The sequence below is a fragment of the Engystomops pustulosus genome, chromosome 4, assembly GCF_040894005.1.
Source record: "Engystomops pustulosus chromosome 4, aEngPut4.maternal, whole genome shotgun sequence".
Classification (NCBI taxonomy): Eukaryota; Metazoa; Chordata; class Amphibia; order Anura; family Leptodactylidae; genus Engystomops; species Engystomops pustulosus.
The window spans coordinates 123,875,677-123,896,536 of NC_092414.1; positions in this window are offsets into that span (position 1 = coordinate 123,875,677).

The following is a 20,860-nucleotide window of genomic DNA, read 5'->3' on the forward strand; positions in this document are numbered from 1 at the left end:
ACCAACATAATTTTTAATTGGTTTAAATTATATTTTTTTCATTTTTTTGAATTACTAAATCTGGTGTGTCTTATAGACCAAAATATTGCATATTTCTCTTGGTTCCTTTTTGATCCAAAATAAGGACAAAATACCATTAAGCAGAATATCAAGATTTGCTTGTTTACCACTGCTAAGTGGCTGGTTGTTAACTATTTCCAAGTGCACATGCATCGCCTTGAATCCTAGTGTTTGGCTTCACTCAAGAGAGTATGTATGTGCAGGAAACTCTGGCTCCATTGTCATCAATGGCAAGTGTCTGGAGCACATGTAAGGTACTTCACTGCCCTACAGAGGCTGTGGACAGGCTTACCTTATTCAAAGAATACTCTACAGTGTTGGTTAGGCTATATTATAGGCACATTCTTCTCCTGTTTATTAAGGTGATAACCCTGTTTTGGAATGAGAGATATAGCAATTGTCTGTTACAGCCGGTAATTTAAAATAATAGTTTCTTTTAGATTTTCCAATCACACTTGTGCCTTTTAATGCAAGAGATAAAAAAGAGACTATGCATTTTGTACTTACCACCCATTCCAGATGACACTCCTGTTAAAATCTGCATAAATTGCCTACCTCCTCCTCAAGAACGGACTTCACTGGGGGAATCTTAAAACTTTATTGGATGGTTTAACTCTTAGCTCGTAGATATCTTTAAAGAGATTAAAAAACTCCTTTGAGTCCTTAAAAGGAAATCAGCAACTGGCCTAACAAACCACTACCAGTATATTGTCAAACAGGGTAAAACCTTCTAGTTTTTGTTTTTTTCATGGTCCAGTATAATGGCATCATCCAGAAAATAAACTGTGAAGTGAGATGTAAATTGAAGTATAAAGTCAAGAAGGAGGAGAGTTTAACACTGAAGTAAAGGTGGGGAGCATCTCCTCTTCTGTGATTGACATCATGCATCGGACTTCAGGGGATCTGGTTAGTGATGTCTCTGAATGCAGGACCATCAATTGCAGTGAAAAGGGCTTCCAGGGAATAGAGAGCTTGACTTAAGTGTTAAAATCTCCGCCTCCTTGACTTTATAAAACTAGTTTACTTCTCTCTTAAAAGTTGATTTTCTGAATGATGCAACCACACTGGGTCATGAAACAAACATGATCTGGAAGGTATCCAGCTGCTTGGTAACATACTGGTAGGGGTTTATTAGGTCAATTTCTGCTGACAGAACCCCTCTTCAGAGGACAATGAAGTGGCTCACATTCAGATATTTTCCTCATCATTTTAATTGAGATTCAAAATCTGAGGAGGAAGAGTCTCAAAATGTGAAAAAAAATTATCTAGGTCACCCAAAGAGGTCAAAAAGATGGCGAGAAGGTGCCTAAAAAAGTCAAAATGAGCTTATTTTATTTTCACAACTTTTAGGAAAAAGTTTTTACCTCCAGCTCAAGGTAGGCTTTATTGCCTCAAGAAGGCATTCTTGAATGCTGAAGAGCTATCTAAAACTAGTTAAAACCAATTCAGCCATAGTGGCCTTCTTTGGAGCAGCCAGTCAGTGACACACGCTAAGAATCTTTCTAAGATACGAACCCGAGACATGGGTTGCGGGAGCACCATTAACCCCCCGTTATTTGACTGGCAATATGTCCAGGTAGCGTAGGATGCACACAAACCAAAACAGAGCTAATTCACAGAATAACTTCTGGGAATTTTCTAACTCTTTAGACTGGACACTGTTAGTCAGCAAGGTCAATGATACTGGCCACATAGTCCTTTACGGCAAAAGCCATGGACAGATAACAATCTATCATGATATAACTCTATTTACTGGCTTGATTAAGCTTTGTCAAGGCATTTTTCCTGGTGGGATGAGCTGAAAATTGAATTGGTACCATTTGGGGGTATTTATTTTGTTATTTTGAAAGTGGGACTAACAAACACAGAAATCCGGTCATGGTTTTAAGTTTGCTTTGTCAAAGTGCAAAATATATTACTACAAAGAGGTAACATGTTTGTCTCTTTACATTTCAATATAAATGTAGTTAAATAGAATAGCTAATTATTCTTGTCTTGACTGGGGAAGTTCAACATCCCATAAGTATTGCAATGTATTATACTGGTCAGTTTCACCCTGCCTATTAGACTCTGCCTCTGGCTCGATCTACCATGATAGGCTTCCATAGAGGGCAGACAATGTTAGGCCTCCAGTTGCCAGATCCAAAATCCTTCTTTGTAACCATTTTGAAGCCATGGTAAGATTGTTGCTTGTGACATCTATGTTTAATAAATTTCAAATAGTACATTCTTTCTCTTACATACATTAAATATGCGCGTCATGGAATTTTAAGGGGTTAAAAAAGCAGCCTGTATTCATTAGGCCAAGGAAAGCTCAAGGTACAACCTGAAAAGGACGAGAAGAGTAAAATCTCTGGTTCTCATGTATCAACAGTTTTCCAGACAAAATGTGTCTTTGTTGCTCCTAACAATCAATCAAATGGAAGCTTTGATAGTGTACAATGCACTGGACAAATGAAACGCGGACTTGTGGAATTAACAAGACAGTTACCTTTTCTCTGGAGTATACATGAGGTCGGCTGTGAGACGATTCTAAAAGCATTCTGCAGTAGGAGCAAAATGCTTTACTAACAATTATAACACTATAGCAGTGAAAATAATTCTAGTCTTTGACAGATCTATAGTCGTAAGACTTCCACACTTTGCACTTCTTTCTCAGATGATATATAGTTTTACATGTCTACTCTTTTTAGAACAAGTGATAGTTAAGATATTGCTCTAGGTTCATGCAAAACAGTTGTACAATCTTCTTGCATTGCCTGCCATATCTAATGGCACCAGTCTTATCATGCGGGCAGGCAGTATCCCTTGGTGATCACATCACGTAAAGGACCGTCATTTATAAATAGCAGCATTATCTGCTGGACATGGCTCCCACTATGAAGTACTAAGTTAATATTTCTGTTACATGAGCTCCACAACAAACATTTAACTGAATAGAAAGATGAAAATATATGACAATGGTAAAAAGCATATGGCAGTATTTTTATATTTACAGGGATTATTTGTCAGTAACCTTTAAAGAGACATCTGGGTGTTCAGAAATTGTTGCTATTTTGCTGTAAAATATAAGAATCAAAGATTTACTAGGAGTCGAAAGATCACTGCTAAGCTCTCTTCTTTGGCAAGTATTAACTAAACTTCCTATTGGAGGTATTCCAAGAAACCTGCTGGTTTGCATAAAGTCAGTTCACATTTAGATTATCATATTCATGATGTGAATGCTTTCAAATATTCACTGTTGTTAAAAGATAATTGTATAAGTTGACAAGCTTTTAGCTTTTTTCAGTAAAAATGTAAAAAATGTCTAGTTTTCAAACTTTTGAATTTTCTACTTTTTAGACAAGTCGTACCACAACTTTTTCTTGTAACTTTTGCCATTAGCCTTCTTTTTCTTTCCATTATTTCTTTTATGGTTTTTTTTTACGGATGTTGGAATGTACTCAAAGAACTGTATTTTTGATGGTCAATTTAGTTTGGAAGTGTCTTTTGGAGGCTTATGTATTACCACAATCAAAACCATTTATGGACTGAAAATCTCAAACTTTTCAAATCAACATTTGGGAAGTCTGTTAACCTTTTAATTGTTTTGCAGGAATCAAACGAAAATGAAGTTGAAATTTTAACATTCCACTTTTTTATAAGAATATTCTCATATGGCCTTAAAATGTACACATTTAAAGGGTGTTAGAGGTAATTTCTTGAGCTGTTTCTTCAGAGTACGGCAATTCCTCACATGTAGTCGAGAATTAGTACTCTTTGTTTTCTGGCGGGTCGATTTTGCTACTTGCAGAGTCCCTAAGGTACAAGCATATTGAAAACTACATCTCTCAAAGAATTTATTTAGGGGTGTAAGGAGCATTTTAACCCCTGAGGTACTGGCCAAAATGTGATACAAAGTGAATAGTGCAGAGTAAAAATAATTTTTTTTTTCATGCTACTGGAGACAAACACCCCAAAATTCACTATGCGGGTTCTCCTGGGTATGGGAAAACCTTATATGTGGCAATAATCTACAGGTTAGGCACACGACAGGGCTCAGAGGGAAAGGACCAAAATATAGCATTTGCCGTTACATTATCACTAAGTTGGTTGTAGGTTTTTTAACCCCTAATACATTGGCCCAAATGTAATACAAAGTGAATGGGTGAAGATTAAATATTTTTCTCAAATATGTGCCAAATATATATTGCCCAACTCATGTCATTGAAAATAAACACCCCAAATATCATTATGCAGGTTTTCCTGGGTATGTGGTAACAATTTAGAGGCTAGGCACATGGCAGTACTGAGAAGGGAAGAGCTGGTATTTGGAGCATAGACATTTTACAAATATTACATGTTTAAATGTACATGAATTTACATGTTAAAAAAAACATGATATCCTCACCTTCGGCTTCTTCTCCCCACGGCTCCCTTTTTTTCCGGCCGCAGCGCACTAATTATGACATCACACAGTGTCGTGGCCAGGTGGCTTCATAGTTGCATGCAAGCGGGCCTCAAAGAAGACGGAGCCGCGGGGAGAAGAACCCGAAGGTGAGAGATCGTGTTTTTTTTAAGGTGCCTGCTATGGACATTACATTAATGAGGGGGAGAGGGGAAGGGACTCTGTAGGAGGCATTACATTAAAGGGGGGGGGGCACTGCTGGGGACATTATATTAAAGGGGGGACTTTGCAGGGGACATTGCATTAATGGGGTGTCTCTGTAGGGACATTACATTAAGGGGGCTCTGTAGGGGATGTTTAATTAAAGGAGGGTTCTGCATTGGACATTCCATTAAAGGGGGCTCTGCTGTGGATATTTCAGCAAAGGGGTGCTCTGCTGTAGACATTCCATTAAAGGGGGCTCTTCAGTGGGCATTACATTAAAGGTGGGCTCTGGAGTGGACTTTGCATTAAAGGGGAGTCTCCGCTGTGGACATTTCATTAAAGGGAGCTCTGCTGTAGACGTTACATTAAAGGGGGGCTCTGCTGTGGAGATTTTATTAAAGGGGGCTCTGTGGACATTTCTTTAAATGGGGGCTCTGCAGTGGACATTTCATTAATGAGTAGCAGCTGTATTTCCCTCCCTAGGCTTATACGCCAGTCAATATGTCTTCCCATTTTTCTTGTGGTATAATTGGGAATATACCGTATGTATATTTTTTTCCTGAAAAGGCCAAAGACCAGGGGACATTATAGATGTTTGGGGCTATAGAAGTAGGGGTAAATAAGAAAGGAGAAGAGCAGAATAATGGTGTTTGCCTTAGCAGACAGTAGCTCATTAGAAACTTTGGTCAGAGCAGTCTCCGTGAAGTGATTGCGTCAGAAACCAGATTGTAGTTTGCCAAAGAGCAAGGTGGAATAAAGGTAGGGAGATAGTTCCAGATGGACATGTTGTTGCAGGAGTTTTCGAGCAAATGGATGTAGTGATATAGGGCAAAAGTTCAATAGAGAAGATGGGTCCAGAAATGGCTTCTTTAGGATGGGTGTTTAAAGGAAGACAAAACTATACAAGTGGATAGCGAAAGGTTAAAGAAATAAGTTAGAGCTGGGATGCGCACAGTGGTGAGATTGGGGATGAGATGCAATGGAATTGGGTCAAGCACACAAGTAGTGAGTTGTGAGCATGACAGCATGGAGGTAACTTTCTCATCAGTAAGGGAACAGAAGCGGAGAGGCATTGTATATTCTGGGTTCCAGGGATGAAAGGTTAAAACTTTTCCTGATTTTGTTTATTTTTGTTTTTAAAGAGTTAGGCAAAATCATCTGGAGCTGTGATATAGAGAAGGTATAACATTAATAAAGTAATCCTGTTTAGCAGATGCAAGTGCAGAATGTTAGGTGAATACTGCCTGCTTATATGATAGGAGGTCTTCCTTGGAGAGGGATTTCTTCCAACACCATTCAGAACTACTAGCGCTTTGCCTCAGATGTTTTGTGAAGTTCTTGTGCCTGGGTTGTCTAGTTGTAATGATAGTGTGAGGGGCTGCATAGGGCTGAAGAAACCATGGTGTTGCAAACAGTGTACAATTGGCGTGATAAGTGCAGGAATGTCCACCAGAGCTTTTGTCTATGAATTAAATGTTCATATTGTGAAGTATTGTTATATGTTTAATGTACCGTATATACTCGAGTATAAACCGACCCAAGTATAAGCCGAGGCCCATTTTGGGTTTTCAGCCCAGTTTGGGTTTTCAGCACATTTTTTTGTGCTGAAAAACTAGGCTTATACTCGAGTATATATGGTAAATGTTTTTATTTTTTATATGCTTGCTGAAACTAAGAGGACACCCCACTGTGGATGAAGATTGATAACAGTGTGATAACACAGCCCTGTGCAGAGAAGAATGTAAGACTCCTTGGGCTGATTCATGATACTAGTAATTCCAGGGAAAGAGAAGTCTTTTGTTTCTGCGATGCCCATGTGATAATTTACTAGCCAATGAACTATGGACATTACTTTTTTATCTTTAACTAACCAAAACCAGGTCCTGCCCCATGGAAAGTTTCTGTGTAATCCTTTGTGATGCAAATAAAGCATCTCAAATCCGCCTAGTCTTGCATGGCATCACTTCTCCACAGAGATTGAGATATTTTACCATACTTTGTCATGGTATGATTTCTTTAAACTTACTTGTGGATTTTATTAACAATTAGAGAACCTGAGGTTGTGTGAACAGTGGGCAGAACTCAACAATATCTCTACCATAAACTGTCTAGAAAAGTGTTTCAGAAAATTTGGCATTACATCCAACTGGCCTCACAACTGCAGACTTTGTGTGACAACACCTGCCCTATATGAGACCAGCCAACCGGATAGCTGCAGCAACAATGGGTTTGCATAATAAAAGAATTTGTGCACAAACTGTTTGAGTCCATTGAGGGAAAGCTCAATCTGCATGCCTGTGACCTTTTATTGTGACCATCCTAAGACACATCTGTGCAATAATCATGCTGTCCAGTCAGCATCTTGATATGGCACATCTGTGAGGTGGATGGATTATCTCGAGAAAAGGATAAGTGTCATTAACACAGATATCATTTGTAATTTGTGATCAATATTTGAGAGAAAAAGGCCATGTGTACATAGAAAAAATCTTAAATCTTTGAGGTCAGCTCTAGAAAAATGGGAGCAAAAACAAAAGTGCTAATTCAGTACCAGAGCTATATAAATATAGTACAAAAATCTGTCTGTGTGCATAAAATATAGCAGCAGAACTAAGCCAAGTATATGAATACAACTCCAAAACAGAGCTTAGTATCAGAATTACTTGACATAGGAAGAGTGAACCATTATCTGCCAATTACAATTATTTTGCATGTATATTGACATCAAACCAAATGATTAGCACAAAATGATAGAACAACATTTGTCTATGAGTTTTCTTTTATGCAAACCCACTCCATTTACAACTCCATATAACCTCAGAAACACGCAACACACAGCATGGGTAAGCTGATCTTGCTACCATATCTACTGTAGGCAGGCACATAGCACTTTAATAATATGTTACAGGAACATGTTGGGCTGGATTATCATGTACTGTTGCACTGGCACTTTATAACAGATTTTCAATAGCTTTGCATGGCAATATATCCTGGTATAAAATACTTACTTGCTGATTTGTGATGTGGGAATGCATTAGTGGAACTCCCGAGAACAAGTTACCTTTCCCTGTACTTCAAAGTCATACTGTTATACTGTTGTTTTTAGATGGTAATAATCAATAAAAGGAGATTTATTTTTTAACAAAATGGTGTAATGAAATGTTTATGGACCAGATATCACTCATACGGTTTTCTGAGGTTATATGGATGTCTATTGACATGTTTCAGTATATAATTGAATTCTTCCTGAAAACAGGAGCATCTTTTCTCTGAATTTCAAATTGTGTTATTCTATAGCTGTTCTGAATGCATTGGCAATCTGGTCACAATATCCAATCAAAGATAAGAATACAATCTACAGAGAAGGTGAATGGTAACAACTAGTTCACAATTCCGGCTGAGCAACCAGGAGACTTTTTGTAGCACTAGTGTTTAATTTATCTATAGAGTCACCGATTCTACAACACTGCATTTAACTCTGTTCACTCTGCACCGTAACTGTGGTGCCATATTTGACAATAATTAGTTTCATAGTATAACCAAAGGGAATGGTTCTCTGTGTTGGGTTAGAGATAGCTTAGACCAGTGGTGGCGAACCTATGGCACGGGTGGCCAAAGGTGGCACTGAGAGCCCTTTCTGTGGGCACTCAGGCCATCACCCCAATTTCACCAAACAGGACAAAATCCACCAAATTTTCCTGCAATCCCAAGCAACTTAAGGGATGCTGTATGCAGTTCTATTTTAAAGCGACAATTCATTGGCTGTTTGAAACTGTGAGAAAAGTGAAAAGGTGTTGACAGGGCTGCATTGTCTTTGGAGGTCATCCTGCTGGACCCACCATTCTTCCTGGAGAGAAGCTACAATGATGGTCTGAACTTATTTGTCCACCTTCTTTCAACTCTATTGGTGGCCTTAGGCGTTCCAATACAATTGAATGTTGTTGAAGAACTGGTAGCAATAAGTTACTGCTTGAATTGCCATGTTGGCACTTCCTGGTGAATAAGTGGATTTTGGTTGTAGTTTGGGCACTCGGTCTCTGAAAGGTTCGCCATCACTGGCTTAGACCATAGACCTTTTCCAAGTTATGGCCTGGGCTGTCAATGACCTGTGACAGTTTACACGTCAGAAGTGATCTGGGATGATAAACAATGGGACAGGGACTCCTTTTCTCCAAAAATTACTGCGATTGGATCCGGGGAAGAATTCACACCTTTCTGCTTCACCACACTGGCTGTCTATTAAGCAATTAGTTCGGTAGAAGCGGGCAAAACTGGCGGATGCCCTACCTCCTTTCTGTAATCATCACATAATATCAAAATCTTGATTGGCTGAAAGATGATTACAAGACTTTAATCCAGTCCAGCAGGTGTCCAATTTTATATGATCCTTCCTCTTTAGCCTAAAATGGCAAGTAATTTTAGTATTTCACCCAAAACAAATCTGTAAAAATTTGGATGTGCAGAAAAAAATGTAGAGTTTATGGAAACTTTTAGGAAAAAACTGTAATTGAAACTGTTCTTTCTCAGAAGAGTTCATTTACTGACCTTAATGCTCTCGCAGCAAAACGTCGATAGGATTGGCATTTGTCAATTCTGCAAGCAAATACTCCTGCTTTCTGTTTTTTTCCTCAACCTTTCCTTGCACTATGCCTTCACACTCCTATTTACTTTGTAAACTTAAGAAGAATATAATTCACAACACAACTACTGGCTGACCACAACATCACTTTATATTTTGCGGTCTTCATCATATTGATTTTTATTTAATAAAATTCAGTTCTGTAAATACAGTGTTTGAAAATATTGCCATGTTTGAACTATTAAATGTAAGGATAAGTATACTCTCAACTATTATTAATACCAACACATAGCCTACTATAGGACACCAGTTCTCTTTTTCAAGACCCCATCTTTGTTATTTTGAAATTGAACATGTTTTTTTTAAATTTCCTCTAATGCTCATAAAGATGAGCGCAAAGCAGCAATTCAAAATCACTTTAATGATAAAGATATCTTCAGAGTTCACCATAAATCAATGATTCCCAAATGCCCTGAACTCAGATATTTCTATTCACAGGCTGTAAAAAAACAGAGCTGGCGTGTTAAGGAATAATTTCAACTCAGTGTCATCTTTTGTTCCCACAGAAAGACAATTTATTTCAATTCTCATCATTTTGTTCTGCCGCGAAGACAAATCTCTTTTAAATATATGTTTTAACTTTTCTTTTTAGGAGTTTCAGCTTGAGAAAGGTTATAGCTTTAAAGTCCTAATATCTGCACTAAAGATTATTTTTCTCTTGCTACCTGTTTCCATGGCTGCAGTTTTACACCTCAGACTGCACAGACAGTTCTGCCTCCTTTCTAAAACAGCTAAGGCACATTAAACAGCTCCTGAATATTTTTAACTTTGTAAGTGCCAGACAGGTTTGAAAGCATAGCATAGCTTCTGACTGGAAGAAACCTATTGGACATTCAATGCCACAATGAATTAATTTTGCTTTCCAAAGATGAAGCTAATCATAAATATTCATCTGCCACCAAAGAAATGTAGCACCTTCTTGAATCTCATGAAAGAATTCTACACTTCTAAGATCAGCTTTGGGCCACTTTCACATGAATTTCATACACTTGTTCAAGGCAGGAGCAATGCTACAAATGAAGATGACAGATATATGATTAATGATTTTATGTTAAATTATTAAGTCAAGATGACTAACAAGCTTTGCTATCAGCAATACTTGTACTTTAAGTACAGTGATATATTTTAAGGAATACTTAATTAAAGGGGTTTTCTGGGGTAATGTTATTGGTGAAGAGACACACCAGAGCCTATCCTATCAGCTGGTACCAACAGTAATAATGGAGACCAGCGATGAACTGCAACTGAGCTCCTATTCAATCCTTCATACAAGAAACAGAGATGGACATTTGGCTTCATTATTTTATTACCACTAACCTTATTTGTTGCAGCGTTTTATCTTTATGATATAATTTTTATGTACTAATTGGAACTGAGCACCTTTGATTAAGTAGCCTTAACGAATCGATCATTTACTAACCATTACTTTCGGCTGTTGTCTAGTGATGGATGCAACACATGCGCAGACATTGTATTATGCTCTCTCACAAGATAGTATTTACTGAACTTCTGGTTCTGATGTATGGTGCCTTCAGCTCTAGCATCAAGCATGTGCACAATCTAGGATAAGTTCTTACTACAGGGGAAACAAAATACATTTTGTATGTGGGTTTGTTTATGGACACAATTACCTGATTTGTGCCCATTTGAATTGTGATATGTACTGTGGTACTATGCAATGTGCCCATTTGAATTGTAATATGTACTGTGGTACTACGTAATGTGCTTTTTATTTTTCCCATGTATGTTGTTTTGTCAATTAAATGAATAAAGTTTGGTTATTTTTATTGCCTACACGCTCTCTTACTTTATTTTAGCTGTTATCTCGTGCTGTGTGTTGGCCAACATTAGGTCGTATTTGGCTGTGCAGAAACTGTCTGCTCTATCATCTTTTATTATTCTTGCTGCAGTAAGCTACCAATGTCAGCTGATTCGCAGGGGTCAAGAATGTAAGACTCCATGGTCAGATAATAATGAGCGATCATATGAATAAGTCATCAATATAATTCACTTACAATGTTAAGATTTAGTTTTTATTCCATACAAACCCCATAAGACAATCCTTTTCCATATCCATCTTAGAGTATTTAGACCACATAGTTTCATGTTCCTTACTTCCTAGTGAAAGAGCCTGTCTACCTGTTACAAGGATGACCATGTACTGTACTTTCCACTGCTGACCATAAATGACCAAGAGTTTCTCAAACCAGATTATCCACTCACTACAATAAATGGATAAATCTTAGTGAAACAACCCATTTACTGTAAAAGACTTGTTAAGAAACAGAAAGTGTGGTATGTTGTTTTCTAGACACATGTATGTAAATGAACTGTGACACTAAAATTAGCCCATTTTGAACTGGCCTGTTTCTGTAAAATCTACAGCCAATTTCTTAGTTCTGAAAACCCCACATAATGATCTCTTTGTTTTTGATAGATATCTTCTCTTTCACGAAAAGGACCTGGCACTGCTATGGAAAATTGAGTTATGCCATTTTTTAGTTCTCATACATGAGTACCAGCATATGTTAAAAAGTGGATACATTTCCAGGCATATATAATACTCACAAATAGGTTACGGATATTTGGCTTGTGGGTGAAATTTAGGATGATTTCAAGAAGGAACTCTGCCCTCTGTAATCTCCCATGGAAGCTTAATGGGGTTTTCCACTCTAAGCACATTCCAGCAAATAATTGATATTTTCTGTAATGTCAATTTATAACTGTTTCCAATACACTTACTGTATCAATTCTTCACAGTATCCAAGATCTCTTCTTGTTGTCTGCCCATGGAATAGGAAGCTTCATTGTTTACTTCAAGTAGTTAAACAACGGTCCAACATTATATCACAGAGTGTAATCAAAGCTGTGTGCTGTTGATCAGCCATACGCCTGTGTAACATCACATGACCGTGGATCAGTATTTATCTACAGGAAGTAAACATAGAAGCTTCCTCTAAAAAGACAGCAAACAGAGATCTAGGAAACCATGAGGAATTGATAGAGAATTAAATTGGAAAATGGAATAATCTTTTCATTACACAAACAATATTAATTAGTTTCTGTAATGTGCTTAAAGTGGACAATCTCTTCAATTTAACCTTAAAGGGGTTTTCCCACAAATCAAAGTTGGGCCGAATCCACAGGATAGGGCCTAACTTGCTGATCGGTGGGGGTCTCACAGTTCACGAAGTTCTGCACAGATCATGAAAATGAGGGGTCCGATGGGGTCCCAGGTACCCCTCATTGCTACGGGAGAGTAATAGAGCAGCCAGCTGCGCATGACCATTGAGCTCCATACATCTCAATAGAGCTGACGGTAATTCCCTAGCGCTACGCTCCTTAGTCAAACAAGTGTCGAAAACAGGTCTAAGGCCCCTTCTACACTTGCGTTGCAGATCACGTTTGATCAGGGTGCGATCAGGGTTTGGTCAGTGAAAAACTGACATTATGCATCAGAGTTCAATCAGTTTTCAGTTAGAGTTTGTTCAGTGTCTCAGTTTTTCATGCGGATTTTCGATGCAATTTCAATGCAATTTCAATGCGTTTTCACGCGCAGATAATGCGCGTGAAAAGGACTCAGAACTCAGCTCTATATTTGCTATGGCAATTGATGCGTGAAAAACGCATTGCACTTGCATTGGACTTGCATGTGTCTCAGAGTGCAATGCGTTTTTGATGCGTCTCCATAGACTTGTATGGGGCACTAAAAAACATGCGCGTGTGCGCATGAAAAAAATGCAAGTCTGAAAAGCCCATTCATTACAATGGGTCAAAAGCACGCGCAGAACAAGCACGTGAAAAACGCAAGTGTGGAAGGGGCCTAAAAGCCTTGATAAATGCGGTGGAAAGCATTTCTTGATGCAAATTTCACCAGAAGTCTGGGAAATTTGGCTTCATACATCTCCCCCATTGTGCTTCAAATTAGCTTAAAAATGTAAATGGTATCTTTTGTGTTTAGTTATAAAAAAATATATATATTTCAAAACTTTTGAAAGTTCCTCCATTTTTAAAGTTTTAAATTCTCTACTTTTCCATCCAAATTAATTCATAACTGATATTTCCCAAATGTCTGCTTTATGTCGGCATGGGTTTTTAAGCATAAACACATTTTTTCATAATGTCATGAGGCTTTGAATTTTTTGAAAAAAAATATTAAAAAACCTGTATTTAGAGGCACCTGCTCAGATTTCAAGTGACCGAGAAGCTTAAATAATTGTAAAATCCCATTATGGAAACTACACCTCTAAATGTATGAAAAAACACTTTCAAGAAATCTGTTAACCCTTTAGGTTTTTTTTTAATAGGGGTTAAAACAAAATGGAGATGTGATTTAGAAAACGTCATTTTTTTGGACAATTCATTAATTTTGGCCAAAAATGAACCATTCACAATGGATGCAATGACAAAAAAGTTCAACAAAGTTTCATACCCAATTTCTTCTCTGTTTGCCGATATCCCATAGGTAGTGGTAGTGGCTGAGCATAGAATGGAAGGAGTGCCATTCAGAGCAGATATGCATTCTCACAATTTATAGGGGTTTATTTTTTTGCCAGATGAGATGTACTTTCCAGGTACAGACAGTCCCCGGGTTACGTACAAGATAGGGTCCGGAGGTTTGTTCTTAAGTTGAATTTGTATGTTAGTCGAAACTGTATATTTTATAATTGTAGATCCAGACAAAAAAAAAATTGGCCCCAGTGACAATTGGAGTTTAAACATTTTTTTCTGTAATGGGTCCAAGGATTATCTATAAAGCTTCATTACAGACACCTTACATCTGATCACTGCAGTCTGGGGCTATAGTAAAGCATTCAGAAAGCTTCACCAGAGGTCAGAGGGGTCTGTCTGTAACTATGGGTTTTCTGTAAGTCGGGTGTCCTTAAGTAGGGGACCGCCTGTACATCATTTTGGGGCATCTATAGGTAATTGATAAGATTTTATTTACTCTTTATTGGTGGAAGAAATGAAAATCTTTAATAAATAATATGTTATTTTATTATATTTGTATAACTTTTTTAATTTAGTCCTAATTTTAAAGAATAAAAACTAATTTGGAGAAAATCTTAATAAGTTTAGGACCAACATCTTTCCAGAGGCATTTTTTTTATGACAAATCTGGTTAAGGGCTTATTTTTGTCCAAAGAGTTGTTATTTTTAGCTGTCTTATTTTGGGATGTGTAACATTTTAGGTTTATTTTTTAGAGCGATTTTTTTTCTTTGGCTTTCATTTTTTACATTTTTCTTTGGCTTTCATGGTCTTTACTATGCGGATTGCTACATATGCAGCAATACCAAATATATGGGGCTTTTTGTGAATTTATGTTTTTTTTATAAATTATTAATTTATTTATATAGGAATGTGTTATTTTTGGGACTTTAACTTTTTTTTAATTACTAGAGATGAGGGAACATACTCATCCGAGCTTGATGCTCGTTCGAGCATTAGCGTACTCGAAACTGCTCGTTGCTCGGACGAATACTTCGCCCGCTCTAGAAAATGGCATCTCCCGCCGTTTTGCTTTTTGGCGGCCAGAAACAGAGCCAATCACAAGCCAGTAGACCTGCACTCCACCTAGCATGACGTGGTACCCTTACACGTCGATAGCAGTGGTTGGCTGGCCAGATCAGGTGACCCTGGAATAGACTAGCCCCTGCCCGCGCTGCTCGGATCATTCTGTGTCTGAATGCCGCTAGGGAGAGAGCTGCTGGTCAGGGAAAGCGTTAGGCTGTTCTATTAGAATAGTGTTAGGCAGGAGTGATTCAACAAGAACCCAACAGCCCTTCTTAGGGCTACAATAACGTAATACATTTTTTTTTTTATTTGCTTGTGGCTGGGCTTGCTGGCACTAGTAGTGCAGCTAGTACCATATTGTGAGGAATTTGCAGGGGGACTTGCTACCGTTGTGTTTAGCTCTTAGTGACACACATATCCACCTCAAACACCAAAGTGGGACAATTTATTAGGTGTTTGATTAGAATTAGGCAGAGTCTGCTGATTTATTATTTTTTTTACCTTTATTTCATTTTATAGCTCAAACTCATCTTGCAAAGCAGTGTGCTTTCATTGTAGGCTACAAAATAGCCATAGGAGATCCCCAACGGCTTACTTAGGCCTACAATAGCGTTATATTTTCCTTTTTTTTGTTTGCTTGTGGCTGGGCTTGCTGGCATTAGTAGTGCAGCTAGTACCATACTGTGAGGAATTTGCTGGGAGACCTGCAACCGTTGTGTTTAGCTCTTAGTGACACGCATATCCACCTCAAACACCGAAGTGGGACAATTTATTAGGGGTTTGATTAGAATTAGGCAGAGTCTGCTGATTTATTTTTTGTTACCTTTATTTCATTTTATAGCTCAAACTCATCTTGCAAAGCAGTGTGCTTTCAGTGTAGGCTACAAAAAATGCCATAGGAGAACCCCAATGGCTTACTTAGGGCTACAATAGCGTTATATTTTCCTTTTTTTTGTTTGCTTGTGGCTGGGCTTGCTGGCATTAGTAGTGCAGCTAGTACCATATTGTGAGGAATTTGCTGCGAGACCTGCGACCGTTGTGTTTAGCTCTTAGTGACACGCATATCCACCTCAAACACCGAAGTGGGACAATTTATTAGGGGTTTGATTAGAATTAGGCAGAGTCTGCTGATTTTTTTTTTTTTACCTTTATTTCATTTTATAGCTCAAAGTCATCAGGCACAACACAAAATCCAGTTGTGTGCTGTCAGTGTAGGTTAGAAACTAGCCATAGCAATAGGATAGCATCGTTTTGTTAAAAAAAAAAAAAAATAAAAAAAAATAAACACAAAAAAAAAAAATTAAAAGTTTACACTTTAATTTGGAAAATGTTTAACCCGAGGGCTAGGGGTAGAGGACGAGGGCGTGGACGTGGGCGTCCAACTACTGCAGGGTTCAGAGGCCGTGGTCCTGGGCGGGGTGAGACACCACCTACTGATGAGGGAGCAGGGGAACGCCGCAGAGCTACACTCCCTAGGTTCATCATGTCTCAAGTTACTGGGACTCGTGGTAGAGCACTGTTGAGGCCAGAACAGTGCGAAGAGGTGATGTCGTGGATTGTGGACAATGCTTCTAGCCATTTGTCCACCAGTCAGTCTTCCACGCAGTCCACCCATGTCACCGAAATCAGCACTCCTCCAGCTCCTCCACCTCAGCCTCCTTCCCCCCAGTCTGCCCACTCCCACCAAAATTTGGCATTTGAACCGGCATACTCTGAGGAACTGTTTTCTGGACCCTTCCCACAGTCACAAACCACTTGTCCGGTTGCTGCTGAGCAATTTTCCGATGCCCAGGTTTTCCACCAGTCGCAGTCTGTGGGTGATGATGACCTTCTTGACGTAGTGGAAGAAGTGTGTAAAGAGGTGTCCGACGATGAGGAGACACGGTTGTCAGACAGTGGTGAAGTTGTTGTCAGGGCAGGAAGTCCGAGGGGGGAGCAGACTGAGGGATCGGAGGATGATGAGGTGACAGACCCAAGCTGGGTTGATAGGCCGGGTGAACACAGTGCTTCTGAGACGGAGGCGAGTCCTATAGCAGAACAGGTTGGAAGAGGCAGTGGTGGGGCCAGACGGAGAGGCAGGGCCAGAGCAGGTGCATCAGCGCCAAATGTGTCACGTAGTGAAGCTCCCGTGGCAAGGGCTCCCGCGGCGAGGGCTAGATTTTCAGAAGTCTGGAGGTTCTTTAAGGAAACACCGGATGACCGACGGACTGTGGTGTGCAACCTTTGCCAAACCAGGATCAGCAGGGGTTCCACCACTACTAGCTTAACTACCACCAGTATGCGCAGGCATATGAATGCTAAACACCCCACTCAATGGCACCAAGCCCGTTCACCTCCAGCCGGGCACACCACTGCTCCTTCCCCTGTGTCATCTGCTAGTCAGCCCCCTGCCCAGGACCACGGCCCAAACACCTCCCGTGCGAAAACCCCATCGTCGCCTCCACGATCCTCCACAGCATCCACCAGCGTTCAGCTCTCCATACCCCAGACACTGGAGCGCAAAAGGAAGTACAGGCAGTCCCCGGGTTACATACAAGATAGGGTCTGGAGGTTTGTTCTTAAGTTGAATTTGTATGTAAGTCGAAACTGTATATTTTATAATGGAAGTTCTAGACAATTTTTTTTCTTTTGCCCCAGTGACAATTGGAGTTTCAAAATTTTTGGTGTAATTGGACCAAGAATTATCAATAAAGCTTCATTACAGACATCTTACAGCTGATCATTGCAGTCTGGGACTATAGTAAAGCATCCAGAGAGCTTCACCAGAGGTCACAGTGGGCTGAGGGGTCCGTCTGTAACTATGGGTTGTCTGTAAGTCGGGTGTCCTTAAGTAGGGGACCGCCTGTATATCGCAACCCACCCACACGCCCAAGCCCTCAACGTCCACATCTCCAAGCTGCTTAGCCTGGAGATGCTGCCCTATAGGCTGGTAGAGACCGAGGCCTTTCGAAACCTCTTGGCGGCGGCCGCCCCTCGGTATTCGGTCCCCAGCCGCCACTACTTTTCCCGATGTGCCGTCCCAGCCCTGCACAAGCACGTGTCAGACAACATCATCCGTGCCCTGACCAACGCCGTTTCTGACAAGGTCCACCTGACCGCGGACACGTGGACGAGTGCTGCCGGGCAGGGCCACTATATATCGCTGACGGCACATTGGGTTAACTTGGTGGAGGCTGGGACCGAGTCTGACCCTGGGGCTGCTCATATACTGCCGACGCCGAGGATTGCGGGGCCTACCTCGGTCCAGGTCTCAAAGGCCTACTATGCCTCCTCCTCCTCCCACCCCTCCTCCACCTCCTCCTCCTCCGAATTACCATCCGTGGGCATGGCGCCATCAGTCGGTAGCTCTAGGCACAGCAGCAGTGCCATCGCTAAGCGACAGCAGGCGGTGCTCAAACTGCTGAGCCTAGGCGATAAAAGGCACACCGCCCAAGAGCTATTACACGGCATCACGGCGCAGACTGATCTGTGGCTGGCACCGCTGAACCTGAAGCCAGGCATGGTTGTGTGTGACAACGGCCGTAACCTGGTGGCGGCTCTGCAACTCGGCAGACTGACACAAGTGCCATGCCTGGCCCATGTGTTAAATCTCATAGTTCAGCATTTCCTCAAGACATACCCCAATCTGTCTGATTTGCTCACGAAGGTGCGCCGCATCTGTGCGCATTTCAGGAAGTCCAGCACAGATGCTGCCACTCTCAGGGCAGCGCAGCGCTGCCTCCAACTGCCCGCTCTCCGACTGTTGTGCGATGTGCCCACGAGGTGGAATTCAACATTAACCATGTTATCCAGAGTTTAACAGCAGCGTAGAGCGATTGTAGACTGCCAGATGTCAACTTCCACCAGAACTGGTAGTCAGGTCAGTCAGCTTCCTCAAGTCTACAATGAGGAGTGGACGTGGATGTCTGATATCTGTCAGGTGCTGAGTAACTTTGAGGAGTCAACACAGATGGTCAGTGGCGATGCCGCCATCATCAGCCTCACCATCCCGCTGCTTGGCCTGTAGAAAAACTCTCTGGTCAGCATGAAGTCGGAAGCTTTGCGCTCGTCACAAGATACGGGGGAAGAAGATTCCCTTGTTGATAGCCAAAGCACCCTTAGGTCTGTTTCTCAGCGCATATCGGAGGAGGTGGAGGAGGATGAGGAGGAAGAGGAGGAGAATGTTGGCGAGACAGAAGAGGGGACCATTGTTCAGTCCTTCACTGTTCAGCGTGTATGGGCAGAAGAAGAGGAGTTGGAGGAGGAGGAAATGGGCAGTCAGGCCAGTGAGGGGAGTGAATTCTTGCGCGTTGGGACTCTGGCGCATATGGCAGATTTCATGCTAGGCTGCCTATCCCGTGACCCTCGCGTTCAAAGAATTTATTCCAGCACCGATTACTGGGTATTCACTCTCCTGGACCCACGGTACAAGCAAAATCTTTCCACTCTCATCCCTGGAGAGGAAAGGAGTGTGAGAATGCTTGAATACCAGCAGGCCCTGGTGCACAAGCTGAAACAGTATTTCCCTTCTGACAGCGCTAGCGGCAGAGGGCGTACTTCTGCGGGACAAGTAGCGAGGGAGAGTAGGCGAGCAGGCAGCTTTTCCAGCACTGGCAGGGGTACGCTTTACAAGGCCTTTGCCAGTTTTATGTCACCCCAGCAAGACACTGTCACCTGTCCCCAGTCTCGGCAGAGTAGGGCTAATCTTTACAGAAAGATGGTGAGGGAGTACGTAGCTGACCATACCATCGTCCTAAATGATCACACAGCTCCCTACAACTACTGGGTTTCAAAGCTGGACATGTGGCACGAACTGGCACTGTACGCCTTGGAGGTTCTTGCCTGCCCTGCCGCTAGCGTGTTGTCCGAGCGGGTTTTCAGTGCAGCTGGTGGCATCATCACCGATAAGCGTACACGCCTGTCGACTGACTGCGCTGACAGGCTGACGCTTATCAAGATGAATAAAGCCTGGATTTCTCCGGATTTTCATTCTCCACCAGGTGAAAGAAGCTCAACCTGAATAATGTCTGCACTCCTCCTCCTCATTGTCCTCCTTCTCCTCCTCTTTGTACACTAAAGCATAGGAAACTGGCTATTTTTTGCCAGGGCCAACTGGCTCTAGCTATAGTACTCTATGTATTTAATTTTTCTGGAGGACCACCTACCTGCTCCTCTGGTTTGAAAACTTGTTTGGACTGCCACATACAGGCACTCAATTTATTTAATTTTTCTGGAGGACCACCTACCTGCTCCTCTGGTTTGAAAACTTTTTTGGACTGCCACATACAGGCACTATCCAAATTAAATTGTCTCCATAGCAACCTCCACATGTCGTCTTTTTAGCTGGCTCCACACATTGTCTCCATTGCTACCTCCACACGTCATCGCCATAGCTGCCTCCAAAAGTCGTCCATATAGCTGCATCCATACATTGTCTCCTTATCAAACGAACTGAATTTTGGGTTGTTTTCATGGATTCCATATCAAACTTGTTAACTTTGTCGCCACCCTGCTGTGTAATCCACAAAATATACTGGCAAACTTTTATCATTTACCAATATTATTTCAGCGCTTCTTGCGCATCTGTTTACATTCCCCTCACCCGCCATATCCTAAACTTATAAGAGCGCTTTTACAATTGATCTTATACAAAAGGTTCTTAGAAGTGCTGTTTGGGGAGTAGCCTAGAGACAGGGGCTTGGATTGGCGAAAGCTCGCCTGACAGCAGAGCGCCAGCTCCATCTCAAGATCCAACTAACATAGTTTTAACTGCAGCACCTTTAATCTACTACTAGTTCACTGCCTCCATACATCGTCCCCTTATCAAACGAGCTGTGTCAGGCAGAATTTTCAGGTGTTTCACCAGATCCATAGTGGAACTCGGCCCATCTGTCGCCGCCATGCTGGAGACCTGAAGTTGCAATCATAGCAGCGCAATATGGATGCCCCATACTGTCGCTCTTAATCATGGAACCATTTCCGTAAAAACAATTAAAAATAGAACCACTATGCTATTCCATTATTCCTAGGTGAAATATTCAAACGACCGGCCTGATTTGAAAATTATAATTTTTTC